The sequence below is a fragment of the Peromyscus leucopus genome, chromosome 4 (genome assembly GCF_004664715.2).
Source record: "Peromyscus leucopus breed LL Stock chromosome 4, UCI_PerLeu_2.1, whole genome shotgun sequence".
NCBI lineage: Eukaryota > Metazoa > Chordata > Mammalia > Rodentia > Cricetidae > Peromyscus > Peromyscus leucopus.
Window position 1 is genome coordinate 70,421,503 of NC_051066.1, and position 24,389 is coordinate 70,445,891.

Consider the following 24,389-nt stretch of genomic DNA (forward strand, 5'->3'; position numbering starts at 1 on the left):
TCTCTCACTGTCCTAAAACATGCTAAGGAGTCTAAGGAGTCTAGGCTGGCTGGATAAGGAGCCCCAGAAGCCTGTCTCTCTCACTTCTCAGATCCGGGTTTAAAACACATGACATCTTACCCAGCACCTTTTTCCCCCAACATAATAATGTTATTGATTATTTGGGAATTTGACATAGTGCACCATAATCATACTGACTTCTTAGTCTTCCCAGGTCTGCCCCCAAACCTTGTTACCCTCCAACCCTCCAACCCCAATAAATCCAATTTGTGTAGCCCATATACTCTTTGGAGCATGGTCAAACTCCTAGTAGCCAGACCCTTAAAGAAAACCAAGTCCTTCCCCACCAATACCCCCTCTAGAAGCCATATACTTCTATGTGGAGAAGTGGAGAGATATAATGCTTCAGCATCCATATCACAATTTTAAAGAGTTCTCTTCAATGGCTTTCTGTTTAGGCTGTTACTTTTTTGGGGGGTGGGGTGGGGTGGAGTAGGGGTTGTCACAGAAGCTTTCTATGTCTCTCTTTCTCAACTGCAGTCATCCACACCACTTTAAAAGGCACTTCCTTGCCCTTTACAGTCAGCAGGAACAAGGATCATAGACTTCCACATGATTTCTGGTGACAGCATGTGGACCATTAACATCCACATGACCTCCGGCATCAGCATGTGCCACAGACCTCAGCATGGTCTCCAGTGGCGGTACAGACCACAGACATTGACATGACCCTCTGCCTCAGCATGGGGTATGACATCAACATGGCCTCTAGGGCAACATGGATGAGATACCAATGTGGTCCTCAGTGCTAGCCTGGACTATGGACATCAACATAGCTTCAGGTGGCAGCACAGACCACAAACATCCACATGGCCTTCAGTGGTAACGTGGACCTCAACATGACCTCTGCTGCAGCAGAACCATGGGCCCCAACATGGCCCTCAGCAGCAGCGTGTACCACACACACCATCAACATGACCTAAGGTGGCAGTACAGGCCACACACATCAACATAGTCTCTGGTGGTAACTTAGGCCTTATACATCGACATGACTTCCAGGAGCAGCCCAGACCATGGAGATCAACACAAACCTAGGGCTTCAACTCGGCCTAAGCTATCAGCACAGAGCACAATTACCAACATGGCTCTGAGGGCAGCACAGACCATGGAGGTCTTTTAAGGAAGTCCAATCCAGAAAATGAACCATTCTTCATCTTGGACATATTGTCATTGTTCAGAGCCAGGGTCATTGGCTGGGCAGTGTGTTTGAAGGCTGTCTTCACAAGTTGCAGGCTGCTGCCCACCACCCTGATGGCCCAACTTAGCACCAAAATGGTCCCCTGTCCACCACAACCTTCCCTTGTACCTGTCACCACTGTCACATCTCTAGTTCCACCTGTCTCCACTGAGCATGCACCTCTCCATTTTTCAATATTTCCCAATTCCCCATCACTTATTCATTTGTCTTAGTGGCATTGGAAATTGCAGTGTGTCACACAATATATTTTCCCCCAAACACCTTTACATGCAAACATTCATTGAAATGATTCATTGGTCTGGTTCGAGGTTTCTGGTTTCTGAAGCACCATAAATATTGGACCATCACTGAGACTCATCTCAGATATCCCGCTGTTCTCCAGAGTGTGAGCTCTGGGCTCCTGCACACCTCCCTGCCCTTGAAGTCAGCTGCCCCGGAGGCTTGAGGCACGTGACCTTTGTCCCTGTTTCCCCATCCACACTGCTGCCCTACACTCCCTGTCTCTCAGCAGGGTGCAGCGGCTCCATGCTTCATGGCCAGACAGCTGGCCTTGAACTGGCTCTATTCAGTAATGACATGTTTCCTTGGGAGCTCCAGGCCACCACCCACCCCCACCCTATCCTTGACCTGGCAGGACTGTGGTGCTCTTTGCCTGTGGGTAGTGCTGCTGACCCCTGTTCTCCATCTCCCAGGCCCTATTCAGCAATGACCTGTTTCTGCAAGAGCTCCAGGCTGCTGAACATCACATGGGCGACTCTCTTCTGCCATCTTTCCTTCCAATTTTGCGAATCCACTTTTTAAAAACATCACCTGCAGCCACCCTTACCCAAGCCTTTTTCTGTGGGTTCTTGGGAGATCAAATTCAGACCTGTGTGCATGCAGGGTAAGTACCTTATCCACTGTACCATCACCCCAGTCCCATAGCTGTATTTCTTAAAAGGCTATCTGAAATCCTAAGTCTGGCCTGTGTGTCAGAGTAAGTGTAGCTCAGGAGGGAGTTGCCCTTTCTTTAGACAGGTTAGTCTTTGAGATGTCAGGAGTAGACTGGAACGGCAGCTGTGGGCACAGTGGGCCATGGACCACTGCAGTGGGAGGTAGGAAAGGGGCCTCTCTGGCCACTCTCATTCTGAACCTCGCAAGAGGCAAGGCAAGAACTTTGTGGCTTCCTGAAGGCTTCACTAAGCTTTCTTAGAGTTTAATTTACAGCCAGCCAGTGAGTGGAGCTCAAGTTTCATGCGACAGAGGCTCATCCAGTGTACCTGCTCAGGAGTTCCTGCCTTGTGTCTTATGTGAGTCCAGCTTCTCCCTCACCTCACAGAAACAGCTCATGGAGGAGCTTATCTCAGCCTGGTGGAGCAGAGGGTCACGCTTCCAGACTGTCTCTTTGTGCTATACCTCACCCCCCTTCCTCCTCCACCTTGTTCTGCTTTCACAGTCATGGCCCCTGGCATGCTTAGGGCTAAATCCACACAGTGTTAGCTGGGTTTTATTAAACTCCCTAGCCTGGAGATAACGGGGCTGCAGACATCTTTCATTCTTTGGTGCAAAGAATGAGCACATACAGGCATTTTGACTCTATAAACCAAGCAGTTTGTTTAAAGCAAGCATTGAAAACTCAAGTGTCTATAGGGCCAGGTGGGAAGGATCCTAGAAGAGATGAGCTGGCTGAAGACAATAGAAACCAGGGTCCTCCACACTGGAGAGCACAGGGCTTTCTCACTGTGGACCAAAGCTGTGGAGCTGCAGCTTGGTGGGAATGCAGGCTGATAGTGGCCCGATTCCTTGATATATCAAGGAAAAATGTACAGATGAATTTTTGGGTGGAATTTTCCAAATTTTCAAATATTTTCTGGGTCTAAAGCCACATCTTTGTTTTGTTTGCTTCCTCAGTTTGAAGGTGGAAAGGCAAGAGAGAATGAACCTGATTCTGCAGCCCCTTTTTAAAATAACATTGATCCACACCTGAGATACCTGAGATGGAGACCGAAACATATCCTCAAAGACTGATCTCGAATAGCACTTCACTGGCGATTAAGTTTTCAATGTGAGTTTGGGGTAGGGGAACATATTCAGACTGTACAAGACTGGTCCTGTCAACAATCAGTCATGGATGGGGAAGGGCTTATGGGGCTGAACTACTGGCTATTGATAGGTCCTGGGGGATAGGGATCGCTATTGTTGGTTGGATTACTATTAATGCACACATGGATGAGCCTGCCGGGTGCTAATGGATAGCACCTATCCCAAGGTCATCCCCAGTTATCAGTTGGCCATAAAACAAAAAAAAAGAGACAAGAATGTGAGAGATATTTATAGGGAAAGGGAGGTGTAGATAAGGGTGGGGGGAGGTAAGAGAGGGTAGAGAATAAGAGGGTAATCAGCATGCATTTTTATATATGTGAAATTTTCAGAAAAACATCTGATTTTGAAGAAAAGTAATCAATAAATAACTTGTGTTTATCACATGCAGGAGCCTGGGATTTGAAGTCAAATGGCTTTGTGAGTTTAAATCCTGTCCAAAGTATCATTAGGTACAGCATATTGGACACATTCTTCTGGGACTTTATGCTGGACAGAGGTAAAACAGAGGAGTGAGTTAGTTCTCCAACTGCTTCTCCAAACTGTCTCCTTGCACTTATTTTTATTACATTTATGTATAGGTGTGTGCATGTTCGGTGTGTGTGTGTGTGTGTGTGTGTGTGTGTGTGTGTGTGTGTGTGCATGTTTATGGAGCTCAGCACACAACTTTTGGGAGCTAGTTCTCACCTACCATGTGGGTCCTGTGTTCCAAGCCAGGTCATCAGACTTGGTGGCAAACACCTTTACTCACCGATGTACTCTACTGCTTCCCCATACAAGATTGTTGATGCTTTCTTTAAAAACAATGTTTTAGGAGTGGCTTACAGTTTACAAGAATTTCAAGAAATAGGGCTTGTTTCTGTGTACTTCACACCCAGACTCCCTAATCTGCAATGTCCCATGTCACTAAAACTCCCTCTTTTCCTCTTCTTTCTCATCCCCTCCTGCTGCCCTTTCTTCTTTTGAACGTCCACTGCTGTGATTTCCCCTTCTTCTCCTTTAACACTAACAGTCTACTCACTTTTTATTACTGTAAGTTAATAGCCAAGGTATATTTCAATGTCTCTCCTGTATGTCACTCTAATTGGACTAGTTTCATTGCTACTGGCTGGCGAACATATTCCAGCTTTGTGTGCCTTGTGCTGTCGTCACTGGAGTATTATGAGTATTTCTAGATGCAGGTTCATTTCCTGAGGCTAGATTACTGAGAATGAGCTTGCTGGATGGGAGGATCTGAATGGGTGAAAGGCTTTGGGTTGCTGTATTTGCACAGCAGTTGCTGAAGGAGAGAGTGAATGAATAAAGCTGGTGTTCTAGAAGCTGATGGTAGGTCCAGGAAGGACTCTGTAGCAGAAAAGGCTCAGACTGCTGCTGCATGTCTGCACATGAGACTTGCCTGGAGCCAGGTGCCTGCAGAGACTCAATCCTGTGAGAGGCTCACTCAGCTTCTGGACAATAGTGCAGGGCCCAGGGCTGTGGGTGTTTCTGAGCAGACTGCCCACTCACTAGCACCTGCGTCATACACCCCTCCCTTCTGTACCCAAGCTTGGGGTTCTTGTTTTTTTTCTTTTAGGCCATTTCACTGAAATCTGAGAAAATGATTGATGATTTTAGAACAAGAGGCAAATGGACGTGCTGGGCAATCAGACCTCCTTCCAGCCAGTGTGCATTGATGCAGCCCATCATGGTTACAGTGCCATCAGCATGCAATGCTTGGCATATTCTGTGTTGTGACATACAGGCAGAATGAGCCAGGAGTTTATCAGAGGTGCAGCTAAGGGGAGGACAGGAGCACCTTCAGACTCGGGGCCGGATGTTTAGCTCCTTTCCAGCAAACAGAAAGAAGGCTGTGGAGTGGCTGGTGCTGAAGTTGGGCGAGCAGGAGTGGACCAAAGTGGTGTTTGGTTTCCCTGACCCAGGTTAGAACCTGCAACTTGCTTGTTCTTAGAGAATTATAGGCAGATTGGGTGCCAGGGTTGGATTACAGGTCTGTTTTTGTTCTTTTGATTTAAGTTTGTTACTGCATACAACACACCGTTCCACAAATGCACTTATAAAAACCCAACTTTCACTGGGCATTAAATTCTAGCACTAGAGATGCAGAAGAAGGTGTATCTTGATCAATTTGAGGTCAGCTGGTCTACATAGCAAGTTCCAGGTCAGCTAGAGTTACACAATGAGACTATTCATTAAAAGAAAAAATCCAACTTTTCATCAACAGCTGCTGTTTGTCAATCCCCATTTCTCTCTCTCTCTCTCTCTCTCTCTCTCTCTCTCTCTCTCTCTCTCTCTCTCTCTTTCTCTCTCTGTTCCTCCTCTTTTACACATGACTGGACTACATTTCCCAAAGTTCCTTGTGGTTAGAAATTGACAAGTGAGCAGAAGTGATGCCCATCACTTCTTAGAGCTCTTTGCCTTGTGCTTGACTAGAATCAAGTTTCCCCGGAGTGATGAAATCACACCTGGAAGTGGCAGCATCTCTGGCCCTGAGGTATGGAGCAAAAACACTGTTAATATAGTCCTCTACTTCTCTTGATGTCTCCCCATGGACAGTAGTTGTAATCCCCAGCCCTGTCCTTTGCCCTGAAGGGACTCCAGAGGACGTGGTTGTGGATATTTACAATGTGCCTTTCCTAGAAGATGGTGTGTTTCTGGTGTGTCTGGCTTGCTTGCTTGTCCTGGCAGATGCCCTAGTTGCTCTTGCCTCACTTGTACCTGTCCCCCCAACCCCCACCAAAATAGACACTTTTCTAGCTTTGCACAGCAGAGAAGGTTCTGGTGTGTTGGTGCAGTGCAGTGGGACAGAGCATCTGAACACTTGACACAGCAGGGGTGGTCTCTTGACCCATGGATTCCAGGAAGAAGAATGAACTTCAACAGGCTGTGGGAAGGGATAGCCCTCTTGGATCAGCACGGTGGGGATCAAGAGACAGTGAGAGCAATGGGTCTGTGGGCCGAATCCCTTATTGTGATCCACGTGGATTTCCAAGAGGAGCTCTTATTGGTGCGTTTATGAATTCTATGGAATCATGTTATGGCAGGGAGGTGGTTACCATAGTGTATCTGCACAATGCATAAGTAGTGTGGGGACAGTAGGCAATTTAAATAGGCTGTATCAAGCTGTCCCACAACGAGTCAGTTGAATAAGGCAAATATCTGGCCCAGTCGTCTTGAGGAAATGGAGGACTGTGCAAGGTTGAATAAGCCCTGCCTCTGCTAACAGAATGGTAAATATGCTTAAAACGAAGTCTGAGACAATGTAAACTTGTGAGAAGCCACTAAAATCCTGCACACTCCCTCATCCATGCTCTGCAGTCCTGTGTATATACAGTTCTATAAATAGCACGTAGACTTCATTTGTATTCAGCCACCATATTTTTTAAGACTTTTGTTTTTTCTTTCTGATATTCGGTCATCCAAATGATGTAGAATGACAATATTCTTACTTTAAGAAAACACAAGTGGATCCAGCAGGGCTGTTTCAGTTGCACTGGGAGTTGGTCAAGGAATCTGCAGTTGAAAGAGAGCAGTTTCCCCAGGTCTGCACACAAAGCAGGTCGTGGGCACCCTCCCAGAGGTGCTAATGTTTCTAGGTACCCATAGCCTAATGAACTCAAAGCTGCAAAACAACTATGGAGCTCCTGACCCTTAGCCCTACATCTGGAATTAGCTTGTCCCTTTTCACCTTAGAAACATTCCCTAGCAGCAACAGTCAGATTTCTATTCCCATTTAGGAATTTAGTCTATTCCCATTGACTTTGATGTTGGCAGACACTTAGGTTATGGTAATTCATAATTGTTATAGGATTCGCAGGACTTTATGTGACTGTGTACTTTGAAAAATGTTCTGCACTATTCAAATGGAACCAGAAGGCCATTTTGTATCTCTGGGAATCCTACTGTGTGGCATATAGTAGTTTAAGAGGTCCAGGAGGAGATGGTCTTAAAGAGAGCATAGGTTCCAATGATAAGATTGGTTCTAGAGCCAATTTCCACGAAGCAATGGAGGGTGCAACCAGATATTGGACTGGAATTCCTTCTACGTAGCTTAGCTACTAGCTACATGACTTACCTACTTAGCCTGCAGAGGGGCTAGCAGTTGGAGGCCCTTTTCTCCATCTAAAGATGTCAGAAAGACCACTTCCTGCCTTTGTTTCTGCTTATTCTCTAGTGTACAGATGGCATTGGAAGGTATGGTCATGGTGGTGGGAATGTTAGTGAAATGAGGAGAGGAACAGAGGCCAAGTCATGTTATATGGATGTGAAATTCTTTGGAGTAGATTTTTAAAACTTTTATTTTATGGTGTGTGTGTAATAAATGTGTGCACATGTTTGTGTGTGTACAGGTGCATTTGTACATGTATGTGGGTGCCTGCTGAGGCCAGAAGTTGATGCTGAGTATTGTCTACTGCTGTTCTGTTCTCCACCTTGTCTTCTGAGACCAGGTCTCTCACTAAGTCCACAATTAACGACTGTCTTCTTCCCAGTTCCTGGGATCCTCCTATCTGCATTTCCACAGCACTAGACTTACAGATGCATGTGAGCATGCCAAGCCTTTATGTGGATACTGGGGGATCTGAACTCAGGTCCTCATGCTTGTGTGACAGACACTGGACCCACTGAACCATCTCCCCGGGCCCTGAAGTATATTTTAAGAATCACAATTCTAATTAAGTAATTGTGGTTTAAATCTCTATAATTAGAAGATGCCCAATTTTCTCAGGAATTTGCTCTTCATCATTACTTCTAGGATTTCCTGATAGCTCCCCGTCCTTCACAAGAAGCCTATTGTACCCTGTGGTATGCCTGAACCACAACCAGGAGCACACTTAGAGCAGCACATAGCCAACTAATTATTGCCTTCACTTATTTAATTTATTAGTCTGCCAAAAGTTTGTTGAATACCCACTCTCCATTAGGCAAAGTAGAGGACACCAGGGATACACCAGTGAATAATATATAAGTAGCTCACAGTTGGTAAGGAAGACAGATTGGATCATTTGAGAGAGAGCATGGTGATGGGTCACATGGCTGAATAGTGTCCAGGATGGATTGGGAGTTTGCAGAAGCCATCACTGTTTGGGTTTGAGAACATTTCTGGGGAAGTGATGACTCCTGTAAGAGTTTAATAAATCCACAGACAGAAAAGTCTGTTTAAGAGAGAGGTACCCAGGATGGGAAAAGTCATAGATGAGAGAGATAAAGAAAGAGCAAAATAAAATAAAACAGAAAACTTCAAAAAAAAAAAAAAAACACCTTAAATAACTCTGGAGGAGCTGAGGGCAGCAGAAAGACATGCGGCATGCCTGGCTTTCCTGTTTTCTTTTCTTATGTGACTTATGAATTCTGGGATCATGCTTTGTATTTCTCTGTGTTTCTTGGTGTTATCTGGGGATGGTGAGCTTCGACTGTCAACTTATTGGAGTGCCTAGGAGACTGGTAACCTGCACCTCTGAGTGTCTTTCCCAAGAGGGAACTAAGTGAGGAAGATACTCCCTGAATGTGGGAGCACCATCCAACAGGATGGTGCCCAAGTGGAATAAAACAGGAAAAGGAGAAGTCCCAGCAAGGTTCTCTCCTCCAACTGTCACTCCTGCTTCCTGGTTGCCATGACACCACCTTTTTGGCTCTATCTACCTCACCCTGCTCACAGAGTCAGAGTGAAATTTCTGCAACTATGAGCCAAGATAAACACCCCCTCCTTTAAGTTTTCCTCAAGTATTTTGTCTCATCAATGAAAAGTCTGACTGATACATGCATCAAAAATGACAATAATGTTCTCTTGAATGAATGAAAGCTGACTCTTACCCAGTTACAGATATGTCTGCTGGTCTCATCTTAGAGCTGCTGGGCCCCTGAGACAAAATGGGTGACATGGATTCTTTTTGCTTTCAAAGAGCTGGAAGCTTCTTTGCAAATGGCAAGAAAGGAGCACTAAATATTTAATGCTCCAAAGTTAAATATTATTACAAAAGTAATTTAATATAAATGTTTCAGTGACTCCTTATCCATATTTCATGTCAGCAATGGGTATCTGATTGCTAATGTTTGTGTGCAATTAATTTTAATGGTTACATACTCTCAATTTCTCTCAAGTTTTCTCTTTAGAAGACTTCAGGGTCTGCTGGGGAAAATGAAAGGCTAGACATTAGATGTCACCATGGACAGAAAAAAAAGACACAGACTCCTCCTGAGTGGAGGTCTCCAAATGACAAGTTAATAGCCACTCGGGAATTGCTCAGTGATATTAGGCAGGGATGCTGTAAATCTCTGCTGCACAGTGCTCACCACTGTCATGATGCCTTCACATCTCCACAATGGTAGGGCTTTTTCTCTGTGGTTTCATCATGCTTTCATTGCATTGCTTCATGGCAACCACCACAGTGACAGTACTGGGTGCCCACAATGTGCCAGGTATTACCATGAGATCATTATATCTCTCTTTCTTTTTTTGAGACTCTTATCACACTAACCATGAAAAGTTGGCATATATTCTGTTTTCCAGACATATAAACAGGCTCAGAAAATGGAATTGCTCAAAAGCCAGGAGGATTTTGTTTTCTGACTCTGGTTTGTGAGTCCCCAAACAACACAGGTATCATCATGTTTTTCTTCTGTAATTCCAGGAGCTCAGTGAAGGGATAGGGCACCCAGTCTGTGAATCATAAATGCTTGTGGAATGAATGAGCAGAGACAAGAATCAGTACTATAAAATTATTAATAGATGAAGGACTTGCCATCTCACTTTTTTTTAAACAAAAATCTCTCTGTGGTTGAGGGATGGTTGATTTTTCTGTAATGCAAATATTTTTAAACTGAAGTTTAAGAACACTTTGCATGACACTTTGTGGGGTTTGATGTATAAAAGAAAGCCTGTATCTTCTTGCCTGTAGCCATCAAGACTCACAGAGTGTGAGGGTGCTGTGGGCATAGTGATGCTAAGTCTTCACTTCTGCAGCCCCATTCTCTTTTCATGCTGACAAATGTCACCTTGTGACAATCATGGATTTTTTTTACATCTGTAAAATCCATAATACACCATGTGGAAATACTCTCAATGCTTGGTAGTCCACATCCATCTTTTTTCATTGAATGAATATATTATAAATTGATATGCATAGTTATTCAAATATAGTTGTATCACCTAAATGAATTACTAGAGTCATATGGACAGATTTTTTTTCCAGTTTTCCATTTAATGCCCATGATTTTGTTATATAAGACTTTAATAAGGATCAGTATGGCTCTTATGGGGTGTTTAACCCAACACCAGAGAACATGACCCAAATTCCCAAATCAGGTGTCATATCACATGGGGAGATCATAACATTCAGTCTGTAGACATTGGTTGTTTACTTTGGGCCAAGCTATGAGCTGGGGTCCTTGGCTAAAACCTGAAGGCCATGATGAGATAACAATGACAGATAGAGGCCAAACTGGGTAGCAGCAAGTAACAGTGCTTCCAAGAACTAAGAATTCTTAGCTGAAAAAGCATGGGTCAGAAACCTGATTATAGAAAAGGACTTGGGTTTCTGAGAGGTTAATTGCACATCCAAAGTCACATGGCTTCTAAGGAGCAGGGCTAGGACTGAACCCGTGGCTTTCTCTAAGAGACAGTTTTAGAATAGTTCAGTAATAAAGAATGTGGGCTTTGGAGCCATTAGACCTGGGCATGGAGTTAGCTTGTCTGATTACATATATGTCCCTAACAATGTTTCATAACTTATCCGAGCTGGAATTTTTCAGCCTGTCTTGATACTCATCTTCAGAGAGAGAGGCTGAGGATAAATAAGGCATAGATTGACACTTGCTGTGACCATCAGCTAAGTGGCAACTGTTGGAATCTGCTGACACATATTCCTCTGTCAAAGCCAAGTGTAGGATTGAAGGCTGGAAAGAAGGTTGTACAAGGCCCTACGTGATCAAGAGCCCGTGACATTCAAACTGCTGCCCATTAACAGTACCCAGTAACTTCTGAACTCTATGTTCATACTCTATTTTCTCTGCAATGTTTTCCAAAAGTTAATAGTGATTCTCACTGAGAATCACTGGATTGGATGGTCCTAGGAAGCAAATGGTGAAGCCTTGTCCTTCTCACCTGTGTTTCTCAATGTAACCAGGCCCCCATCCAATGAGCTATCAGCAATGGTCCTTATAGAGTAGTATAGATCACTTCAGAGTATCTACAGTGGGGTCAGATTTTAACTAACTCAGCAGCCACAAAAATGTCATTGCTGAGGTCAGGTTCAAGGTTGATATGTGGTATCAAGCAATGGGAAATCAACCATAGACCAGGAAGAGGCATCCAAGCAGTCATGGTCACAAGACCACCAGTGTACACATATAAGCTCCTGGGCCTTTTCCTACCTGACCAACCAGAATTAATTCTCCAGAACAACAGTTCCCAGACATTACATCACAGCACATTGCATGCTCAAATCTTTGTGATTTACACTTTGTTACAAAAATGAAGACACGTCTTTGCAAATTGTTAAATCTTTACTAAAAATAAATCTTAGAATAAGATGAGATTTTTTGTCTTCACCTTTGCAACCAGCTGAGGACAAGACATGAGTAACCATCTCTTGCTCAGGTATCTGAAAGGACCCCTTCCTACTTTTTCACATGGATCCTGACCCTCTTTTCATCTCCCAACAGCAGCTACTAGAAAATTTTCTTTTCTCTTCCTTCCTTCCTTTTTTCTTCCTTTTTCTTCTTCTTTTTCTTCTTTTTTTTTTTTTTTTTTCTTTCTTTCTTTTCTTTCTTTCTCGCTTATCTCTATTTCTTCTCTTTTCTTTTCTTTTTCTTGCTTCTACCTTCTTCTTATCTTTCTTGGGTCTTCTTCTTTCTTTTCTTTTCCTTTCACTCTCCTTCAACTTGCCTGGCCTTCTTCACCTCCTTCTCTTCGTCGCTTCCGGCTCCGAGTCTTCATCCTGTCGCAGTCTTCCTTGCTTGGTGATTAGTGTATTATGTTCAGAGTCGGCAGCTACGTGGATTGGCTCAGGGAGGCCAGAAGTTGAGTTTTATTTCCAGCCTGATTCTTTTTACTGTGTCTTGTTCGACATTTATATATATGTTCTCATCACGTACTAAGAGATCCATTCAGTATGGATGTGTCGCATGTATTAGACTGGAGTACGCAACACGATTAGTCCTGGAAAATCTCTCCACACATCTCTTCTTGTATATTACTTCGCGGACATAAGATCTATTTGATGTTTAGGGTACAACTTGAGCAACCGTACTCGGACTGGCTTGAGCCTATCACATAATTATCAATTATTACAAATTAGCTGACTAGCAAACTGAGGTATAGTCTGGGAAAGCTCAAGATGTCTTACAATAGAGGCATAATTTGTATTCGATTTCAAAATTCAACTATCTACATGAGCAAGTGAATAACTAGAGCTATCCATCTGCGGCAATTATGATTCGTACTCTTAATTCATAATGCATGTACAAATGGCTCAAGAAGTCTTCGGGATCGGATGTAGTATGTTAACTTCGTTTTGGGATGAGCCACTCCTCTGTGTTACAATATGTGAGTGTCACAACCAAACATTACTGCTCAAGATGGCATCCATCTCTCATTAGTCCTCATATTCTTGCTTTTTAGAATATTTTGAATAACTGGGTAGTACTCTGGGATTCCTTGCCATACCTCGAGGTTGTCAGTTGTTGGCATGCTGTCTTAATGCCTTTTTACCGAATTCCATATCTTATGTCATCCCTTATGAACTCAGGCTTCATTTTATAGTGGTGTGCTTTTCCTCTCTCACTACTGGCCAGCTAGAGTGGAATCGCGGTGGGCCGCCCTCCTCACTGTCCCTGAGATACTTTCATATTATCACTCAGTCCCTGGCTTGCCTTCATAGGGCAATGATAGGACGCATTCACTCATGACATCCAGATATTATCTGTTTAAATATTGTCAGTGCTACCGTAACGCTATTGGCTCATTCGTCCTAATACTATGGAGACTGACACAAAGTAGAAGACCGGTTAGTCTGACCGAGTTCGGTTGACAGATTTTTTAGCTGTCTTGTAGGTATAGCTATGGTATGCCGTGGAGCAGTGGTTGCAGATACCAGTCTGAGTGTAAGGAGTATTGAGCGGATTGAGAGATGAATGGAATGTTCAGACGTGTATAGGTGTCTAATCACTCTCCTAGAGGGTCTTACATACCTAAAATGAAGAGAGAGACAGAAAGACAGATTCGACACGGACAGCGGCCAGTACCGAGGGGCGGATCAGACTATTGAGTATTGATCAGACACACACCACACACAAACAAGAGAGGCGTGTGGGATGGATTAATGGAGGGAGGGAGGGGAGAGGAGGATAGGGAGCATAAAATTAGCTTTGGTATACGGTATACTATTAAGATAATCTCACACATTGAACTGGGTCTATCTGTGAAATGGTCGCCTTATTGCATATGGTGATATTTGCTCTTGTCCAGGTGCTGCAATAGGACATGGGAGCAATACTTAGTATATTAGCATCGTTGTGTTCTGATCTTAGGATCGTCACTTAGATGAAGAGTATCAGAGATTATTTTATAGCGAGGCAGGAGATACTTGAGGTTTAGATAGTAACTTTCTCAGTAAAAAAATGATGTACCATTTCAGAATGGAAGACTAGTTGGATCTATTTGAAAGAGGTAGCGTACCGCTATTACATTTCATTCTGTTTACCTATTGATAAAAACTACTGACAATTGAATCAATTCTCGGAGTAATTAAGAGTTTTTTTAGAGTTTACACAATCCACTCAATACCGAGTGAAGGGTTAATTCCCAGTGGCAAAGGAACTTGAGGCAGACCATAATCACGCGCAACGGATTGCTGCTCTGCCTCTCTGCATACACACTCTCATCAGCTTAGGCTAGCTTTGAACTCACCTAATGCCAGTGTGCGCACACTGGTACCGGAGATAAATTATGTAGAGCGCACTACAATGGGTTGGGCCCTCCTATACCTCAACAGACAATCCATCAGTCGAAGAACTGGTTGTAAAACTTAGTCTAGGATTTCTACTGGGGGGTGCTCTTCGTGAAGTAGACACACATGACCATACGGCGAAAGCCTTAAAGGAAAACATTTAGTTGGGGTAAATTACATATTGCTCAGAGGTTTAGTGCCATTATAATTAATGGCGGGCTGAGTGCATTTTGCCAGGTGTATCAGTAGTGCAGGACTATGGTGACTGTGAGAAGGGGGCTCTGAGGACCGCTTCGACATCTGATCCAACAGGGCATATAGGTATATTTTGATAGCGTGGTGTAGGCCTCACCATGTCATGGCCGAGCATATGCTTGAGCACTAGAGACCCATGCCAAAGCCCAAACCCACACATCTCGACTGATATTTGCCTCCATGAGCAAGTAAGGCATATACCATATACTCCAAACAAAAATGCCACATTCTAACATAGATAATGTTGCACATCTAATATAATCCCTTAATGACTTGATAAGATTGGCACATTATATTTCTCAAATATAAAAAACCCAGAACACAATTGATACTAGGCATTTAATAAAAAATTACGTGCTTTTCTCAGGCAGGTTGAGAGTGTTGCGCTGAGGTATGTTTAATATTATTCAAATTGACATCAGTGATGCAACCATCCAAATAGGAATCTCCTGGGAAGTAGAAGAAGCCTCCACAATCGAATTGTCTCAGTGCAGGTTGGCAGATTATTGGGTTTTTATTCGATAGTATTAGTAGCTGAGTAGCGCCAGGCCAGTGAAGAGCCATCGTGGCAATCATCGCTTCTGGGAAGTCATGTTTGGAAACTGGTTCTAGCTTCATGTGAGTGGGGAGGATAAGACAAATTTACTTAAATGATATTAGATATATGATATATAGCGTATATAGAATTTAGATAATGATTGTGATGATGATGGGAGTGATATGACCATATGAAAAGCATGGACGGCATAAAGAAGAGAGGTATAACATAGTTAAACTCGTTAGCTGTATCTGTGGAATAGTTTCTGTATGTCCAATTGGTCTGATTCGTAGATACCAATGGAACATAAAAACACGATCTGGCCAGCTGAGCTAGAGCAGATATTATAGTATAGGGCAGACAGAGGCAGAGAGGAGAAAGAAAGAAACAGGAAGGCAGAAGGAAGGTCGACTAGCCAGCTGCCACGCCTATTAATGAGATGTAGACCGGTAAGGTTCACACAAGCCACGGACCGGGTTTTGGAGGAGCAAAGCGTATCAAGATTTATAGAGAGATGGATTAATTTAAGCTATAAGAATAGTTACTTAAGGAAGCCTGCCACGGCCCTTAGTGGTGGGATCATCTTTATTACCAGTTTTGTAGCACATTATAAGTCCTCTGGTGTGTGTTATCTTGGGTTGGGTCATGTGATGGCTGGTGGAGCATAGGCGGAAGATGACAGAGACTTGTCCGTAAATGTGGGCAAGGACAGGAAAACTACTCAGTTAGTAACCTGCTTGCTCTCCTCCAGAGAGGTGATATCGGTCACATTGTGTTTATCACCAGCAACAGAATAGTGAACTTAGAATAAATCTCTTTTTGCGGGTAGCAGTGTGGCTAGAGGCTATGTGTCCCATATTGACAGGTCAAGTGTTGGAACCATTCGTTAGGATCGAGAGCTGGCTCTAAGGTGATAGCACCTGTGAAGAGAGGGGACTTGTTGTTAGGGGGGTGCGCCAGGAGGAGTTTATTGTATATTATTTCCAGAAAAGGAAACAAAACCAAAGAACATGCCACTTGTAAGATCCTTGTTGTATCAAAGGACAAAAACTTTGCAATGTCACTGTTTAGCAGACCACTGTTCAAGATTTTAAATTAGACCACACTTAAGTCAGAGCGTCTATTTGTTCCTTTATTTAGTGATTTAAACACAGTTGTGTATCTTAGCGCTATTAACGAGCTTCTTTAGATTTTGAGAGGAAGTAATTATATGTCTGACTTGGAATGCTGGGTTAACAGAGATGAAAGGTTCTGGGATTTTACTTGTGAAATAACCGATGTGTGAAAGGCTATGAGCCTACGGATCTACCTATGAGGTTCAGGAAGAGTACCTCATGATTTCATGCACTAGCAATGCTCTTCCAATTAGGTGCTGTTCTCGGTGTCTAGGAAACATGAGAGGTACCGATGGGGGACTAGCAGTGCTTGAACATCGGCTTTGACTGTGTCTCCTGTGTTATCTCATGATGGAGAACTTGTTCTGAATGGTGGCAGGAAGCTGAGACTGGTAAAGTAGTAGAAACCTCAATGAGGTAAGTGCAATAACTTGTACGGAAGTAATAGGTCCATGAAGGAGCTGTCTTTAGAAGGAAACGGATGTATTTTTTTTCATGGTATCCTTTGCTACAGGATCTCCACTAAGGCAAATGGAATAAGTCTAATATAACAGGTCCTGTGGGTGAGATGGCTGGGGTCTTCGCCTCATAAACTGCGTGTGCTCTTGCTTTGCAATGTCCCCGTGTGTGATGATGTTCGCCTGTACATAGTTCTTGTGGGGTGAACTGCCATGGATAGCCAGTAGACTTTCTGCCAAGTATTTTGCCTCATAATGAGAGGGACGCATTTATTAGAGAAAGGAGCCCAACTCTCCACCATGGTGTTTGTTGCATTCTCCTTCCAATAACTACCTGCTGGATCTGATATAAAGCTCTGTTTAAAAACACAATGGTGACCATAAGTTATATATTAGTTGTACTACTCATATAGGCAAAACTGTTTGTTACGAAAATTAGTACTCGAGAGTCATGGTGGCTGAGTAAAGAAAGTATCTGACAATAAAGTGGTGAGTTTAGGAAAACTTTGGTCATTGACACCGTAATAGAAAGTTTTGAGAGAAACTGGCCAGAAAAATACACTAGAATGCTAGCCAACTGGAGCATTGATGGGAAAATTTAAATGAGGTATGCAGATGGCACTAAGGCTAAGGGAAAGACAATCTATGCAGATCGTGTAGAGAATTAGCTAAACTTACGCTGTGAAGACTCAGACTTTAGTTGCAAATGAATGCATATGTAATTGGAACTGGGGTCACCAAACCCAATCCACTACATGGAACTAAAACCCAGATGAACCATTCACATGTTCTAATAAGCATTATCGAAGCAGAATTACAGGAAATGAAATTGGAATGCATAAGGGAGAATGGCATTAATATGGGTAAATGTTTGGATATTCTGGGGCCTTGAGCATGGCACACTAGCTACTGTCACTTCTATATCTTCAGCATGACTAATACAGTATCAACTGGAATTGAGCAGGATATGGGAGCTATATAATGTTGGAATCACAAAGAAGGTATTGATATAGATACTACAATTAAGAGAATGCAGATGGAGTGGTAAAGATTTGACAATTTTCTTGGCTTGCCGTTCAGAGGAGTAAAGAAAGACATAGGCATGTAAAGGCGGGTGGCTCTAGTAACAACCCTGTGGAAGAAGAGGATTTGCTGCTTATCAGTGTGCGAGAGTTGGAGGGGAAGCCATCAGGCAGCCCGAGTGCTGAGGTGCATGCCCTACGCCTGGGAAATTCCTTCGCTTGAGAGACTGTATATACTCAGATCCCCATCACTCGGGAGGCTGAAGAAAGTCTGGTCTAATCTCAGGAAAGGAATGACAGCGAGGCTCAGAGGACAGAAATTAGATTAAATTCCATAAAGGCAAGGAGTGAAGGGGCAGAGGCCATGAATCATTAAGACATAACCCTCTCCTGAAGACCTCTTGCACATAGTGGGTCTGAATGCTAGGAAGGTGCTGATCTCCCCCTCTAAGGGAGAGTCTGTCCTACCCTAAAGTGTGAGAGTGCTCCTCTTCTAGAGAAACGTTTGCTCTTTCTATATCTATACTTGCGCTCGAAGGCATTGTCATATCGAGTATAGACTCGTGCCAAGTCTTCTGAATTCTAATGTCTTTTTGAGATATTCGGGAGGTGTGCATTTAAAATTTTCTAATATTATGATTTAACGCCCAAATTTTATGAGTGCGATCCACTATACTACTCCTACAGATTCCCCGCAGCCTGTGGTTGTTCCTCACTCTCTATAGCCACCGGTCCAGCCTACCCGCTCATAGCTCCACCTTGCCACATCACGTTTCAATCACTACTAATTGAGGAATATATCCCATGAGGAGGTCAGCAGACCCAGGCACACTGAGCTAGGCAGAAATACAAGCCCAGTTCGCATCACTTTAGACTTCCTTGTTCTTAGACATCAGAAGCTGTGCAAGGTGTCACATACAGGAACACCGAGGGCCCGAGCAATGCCCATAAGATAGTGAGGGACAGATATCGTTGAATACCCCCTGCCTGGGTGGACCCCCCCCAACTAGACACAGATTTTTGAGCCACAACAACTGTCATCTGTATCCTAAGGCCTAGTCCAGCAACGGCATGGGGAGCTCCACAGCCACTGTCACAGTTCCATATGAGCTTTCACTTAAGGTTAAGCACAGTCAGTACTTATACAATGGTCACGCTCCTCAGGGTCTGTGCTGAGTCATAATGACCATCAATGATAACATTCTAATATCTCCTCCCTGCAACTAGTCTCTCCTCTGCTCACCATCAATTGGATTTCCCAGTAGCTCTCATAAGTGCGCGTATGGCTGTGAACGACTCATCTGTATCTGCCTCCTATCAGTCACACTTGGACGAAGGAGGCTGCGTATGATGACATGTAGGGGTATTTGCTGGGACTGAAGTGCACTCCAGAAGTACGACCGGATCACAGGCACCCTCTGGACACGGGCAGCACAAAAGATCACCGAGCGAGTGGTGGTCAACCTTTGGTTCGAGTTTTCTGAGGAGCCGTCCCCAGCACAATACGACCGTCTTATTTCGTGAATCTGTACCCTATTCGTCTCTCATTGAGTGTAACCCTCATAAACACGCAGTACATAGGTCTTCGATTCTCCAAGTCAATCAAGCTTACAATCAAGAGTAACCATCATGCTTCCTCTTACTGTACAATACTTAGTTCTGCCTCAAGAGTCTGCTAATGAAGCTGTCATCAGATGAGCTCTCTTAACCAGGTATCACTCAAACTGTGAGCCTGAATGAACTGCTTTCATTTAAATGTTCCTAGCTGGAGATATTGCATCATTATCCACAGAAAATGGACTAAATGCTTTTGTGTCTTGACCTAGCCTATCCTCTACATGCTATCACTGTGTTTGGTTGCTTCATGCCCACCCAGTATTCAGAGACAGGATAGGAAATGCACTGTAGCTGAGCCCTCCTTTCTTTTCTTTTTTTTTTGGTGGTTGCCCAATTTTATTTTTAATGTTTGTGTCTGTTTCACTGCATTCTTTTCTTTTTTAAAATAATTTATTTTTCTTTATTAAGATTTTTTTTATTCATTTTACATACCAACCACAGATTCCCCCTCTCATCTCTCCTCCCACTCCCGCCCAGCCTTCCTCCCGACCCACCCACCCAATCCCCTCCTCTAAAAAGGTAAGGCCTCCCATGGGGAGTCAGCAAAGCTGGGTGCATTTAGTTGAGCAGGTCCAGCCCCCCTCCCCTGCATCAAGGCTGTGCAAGTTGTCCCACCATAGGTAATGGAGCCCTCTTTTTTTTCACCTTCTCTGCCTAAGGCAAGCTTGGGCTTGGTTGGTCACTTCCTAAGCTGAAAAGTCTCTTTCTAGTAGGAGTGAGACCCTCTTCACACTCATCAGTTTCTTCTTATCAGTCTCCTCACAGCTACAGACAGACTGGAAAGTTGTAGATGAAGGAGAATGGATTTTATTCAGTCTTAAGATTTTTAAATATCTTTCCCTCTGAATTCCACAGCCCCCTGACATTCTTCCCTTTCCCTTCCACTTCCATCCTTGTAGACTTTCAGATCAGCTTTTGATTCTCTTTCAGTAGATTTAAAAAAAATTATCCCAAAGCCACACTGAGAGGAGACCAGTTCAGAGACTCCATGTGGCTTTGGTCACATCTGCAGATCATGTAGGTATAATCTCTATGGCAACTGACCCATGTTGGATAGGAGCAAATAAGCTCAGAACCAAAGGTTAATTGCTGTTTCATTTCTGCTTTTCCCCCTTTGCAATTTCAGCTTTGTGGAAAGAAGTTTTAATTAGAATCAAATTATCAGCAGATTGAACATCTTTATAATTTTGGTGGTTAAAAATTACACCAACTGCTTGAATAGTAATAGATGGTTTTCCTTGGTGTTACTGTTCTCTGTCTTTGTCTTTCTGTCTCTGTCTCTGACACACACACACACACACACACACACACACACACACACACACACACAAGTTTAGATGATTCAGCTAGATGGGCTGGATCTTTTCAGCTCCAAGGAGCAGCATGGAACCTTGTTCTCATTTAATTTTGACATTAGTATGCTTCTAATATGTTGACCAAATTGGGAATTCACTTTGTGCCAGGTAGGTACTCTGCCAAACATATATGTGCATGACTTCATTTGCTCTGCAAAGCAATGTATGAGTTAGAGAGCTGAACAGATTTTAGAGATGAGAATTCAACTTCAGATATATTAATTCACATGCCCAAGTTCATATAGTCATTAAATCACATAGTGTTTGAACCAATTTATCTCACTCTAATGTTCTTAATTATTAGCTAGATCCTAAAAATATGTCCTTTAAGAAACCAAGGGAGATTAGGTGAGAGTGTATCTTGGATATTCTGTTACCTGGTTCAAGTTAGATACACTCAGGGATTTGACTAAATTTGTTCTCTTTTCAATGTTCCTGAAATAGGAATTACAGAATTAGGGTACTGTTCTAGTTTTGATCTTCTTTTTGTGATAAACAGTGTGTTCAAAAACAACTGAGAGAGAGGAAAAGGTTTATTTCATTTTCTATTATAGTCCATCATTGAGGGAAGCCAATGCAAAAACTCAAGGCAGGAACTTGAAGCAGAAACCTTGGAGAGATGTTGTTATCTGGCTTGTTCCTTGGCCAATATTCAGTTCTTCAGCTACTTTTCTTGTATATCTCAGGCCCACCTGCCTAGGGATGGTACTGTCTACAGGAGGCCAGGCCTTTCATATCAATTAGCAATTAGGAAAACACCCACTGATATGCCCAAAGGCCAATCTGATGGATGGAATCCCTCAACTAATGTTGCATTTTTTGAAGTGTGTCAACTTGGCAACCAAGATTAATAAGCCCAGATACCATGTGTAAGAATATAGTATTAGAATCCAGCTTCTGATCAAGCCACAATATCTACCTGCACAGTTTTTCTCCTCTCAGATGCAGACAGTCAGACTTTTGAGACATTGTCTATGAATCTCTAGCTAACAAACTTTCAGGTGCCAGAGGTTTCCCACCTGGGGAAGCGAGTTTACACCATAAGGGGTATTGGTGACCACAGGTCCTGTTCTCACCTCCTTCCCTGCCCCCCTGCCTGGGAATCAGAGGGTCTGGCTTCAGGGTTGTGCAGTGAAACCACCCCATCCTCAGAAAGGTGTAAGAAGAGATTCTTCCTTCTTTCACATGGGCCCTAACCTCCTCTCCTCAGAGCCCCAGCCACGCTGTCTTTATCTGGTGCTAGGGTTTAAACTCTCCAGCTGAGTACCTGTCATAGTGTTGTCTCTCTGTTTATGGCATGCATACATCTTCTAATAAACTCCACGCCCCTGAGTCCATTTCAGTGTGTCTCTTGAATCCCATCTGAGACCTTTCACCATGGAACATATTAAATATTAGAAAGTATATCTCTATGTTCTTAGAATTAAAAACAAATCCACAAGACAGATGGGCATGGTGGTTCACAGCTGTAATCCTAGCACTCCTGTGGCCTAGCAGTAGGACTGTGAGTTTAAGGCCAGCCTGAGATGCAGAGCAAGATTTTGTCTCATAACAAATGAATCAGTCCAAGGTCTTCAGTCATGCTCTGAAAGTACAGAGCTATTCTACCCATTTCCTGCCTTTCTTTGCTTATAGTTTTTTATTTCCTTGAAGTATCCTCTTTCTCTTTCCAACACTTTGGTTTCTCATACTTTAAAGCACAGTTAAGTAAAGAACACCCATTATTGGATGCTTTTTTCATTTGACAACTATGGCTCAAGTTTTCCTTTTTTAGCAAATATCTATGAACCATTTTACTTCCCATATTATCCAGTAGGAGTTAACAGTATAGACTCCAGTCCAGATTTCCAGGATGTAGATCTCACCTCTGCCTTTAATATTTCAGTTTCTGGGTAAAGGGTACTTCTATGCTTCCTTCTTTATAAACTGAGCATCCCAGCCATGAACTTTGGATGGTCCTTGTAAGAATTGAGTTTCCACAAGTAAAATATGCAGAAGAAAGCAGGGCTCAGAGTATATACTCTAGTTGTGTTTTCTTTTGTGTCCTGCCTTGCTCATCCAAAGTTTTGCCTTGTATTATTCATGACATAATTTTGATTCAAGCAGATTTAAGTATGATAATAAAGGGAAGAGACAGCCTCTTTGACTCGCAGTCCTGAGACACTCCTAATGGCAACATCAATGGGCCTTGAGTGTTGTAGGAGACCAGCTCCCACATTCACAACAGGGTGCTCTTGAGAAACAAGGGATAAGAGATATTAGACAGAAGGACAGAGGGGAGAGAAACAGTTAGAAACACAGGATAGCCTTTCGAGGGCCTGGATAATTACCCACCAGCCCCTTCTGTCTCTTCTAAAAAGCTTTTTATAGGAATGCCAAGGGGTGGAGCAAAATACCTTCCCCTAGCACAGCCAAGTGCATACCCTTCCAATCGTCTGATAACCACACACATGGTCAAACAATCTTCTAATGCAGCCCTGCTGGGTAAAGCAGGCTCAGATCTCACTAGGAAATCTCTGTGGGCCTCCACTGAGTGTCATTGATTACTCATCAGTTGCCTGATGCCTCTGGCATGACCACAAGCCGGTGTTCTGCTTTTGGTGTCTCCACTTTTCTACATGTTCCCACTTAGTGGCTCCAGAAGTTGGACAGTAAGTCTTTCTTGCAGCTTCAGTAAAATGTCTGGGGTTGTTGGAATTGGCCCAGTTCAAGTCATAGAAGCCAGTGCGAGTCAATTACATCACTGTTCAGGCCCTAGAGAGAGAGGTCAGAGTTGGTTCTACCCACTGAATTGTGTGGTCAGGAAATTATCAGTGCAAATGTCTTTCTGATGTCAGCCACCTCACTTTTAAAACATACTTTTACAGGGAGGTTGAACACAACCTTCCTATTTAGCACTGGGTAGAAGCTTAAAAAAGAAATCTTGGTAATGAACTTGTATGTGGCTTCTTCCCTGAAGTAGCCTGGACACTTAGACTTGGAGAGGGAAGGGGTGATGGTAGATGGAGAAAAGGGGAAGCATGAGATGGATGACAAATGAAGGTGTCATCTGCATTTGTAATGTTCCTTTCCCCTGAATGAATGGATGGAAAACAAGCATGGATATTCATATCGTTTACATTTGCACATGTTTGATGTATTTCATTTAAAGTCAACACAATGACAATTAAACAGCAAAAAAATCAAATTAAAACAAACAAAAACCAAACTAAAACTTCAAATAAACAACCACCCTGAAGCATGACCCTAATTAGTCTTAACAGTAAAAACCCAGAGTCAGATATTGAGGGTGAAAGCTGAAAGATCAGAGAAGCAGAGCAGAAGCTACTAGAAACTTCTTACCTCTACAAATCTTCAAACCAAATGGGACCAAGATCCTGTCTCCATCTCCCTAGTGCTGGGATTAAAGGCATACACCACCACCACCAAGATCTGTTTCTCTTTTAGACTGGTTCAATCTCATGTAGTCCATCATGGCCTTGAACTCCTGATCTATCTGCTTCCTCCTCTCAAGTGCTGGGATTAAAGGTGTGTGCCACCACTGCCTGGCCTCTATGGTTAACTGCCCTTTGATCTCTAGGCAAGCTTTATTTGTCAGAACACAAACAAAATATCATACAACACTTCCCCAACTCCTTAAGTCCAAACTAGAGTGGCTAAGGCAGTTCCTTCCTCTTCTCTTCTCTTCTCTTCTCTTCTCTTCTCTTCTCTTCTCTTCTCTTCTCTTCTCTTCTCTTCTCTTCTCTTCT

General features: G+C 43.2%; 1 long non-coding RNA gene across 1 annotated transcript in view; it reads left to right on the forward strand.

Annotated features, from left to right (window-relative positions):
• Positions 1–3,153: 3,153 nt before the first annotated feature.
• LOC114699738 overlaps positions 3,154–24,389 on the forward strand; it is a 39,852-nt gene continuing 18,616 nt past the window's right edge. The window contains exons 1-2 of the long non-coding RNA XR_003735576.2: positions 3,154–3,302; positions 3,729–3,836. This is a non-coding gene — a long non-coding RNA (uncharacterized LOC114699738). The remainder of the gene's footprint in view (positions 3,303–3,728; positions 3,837–24,389) is intronic.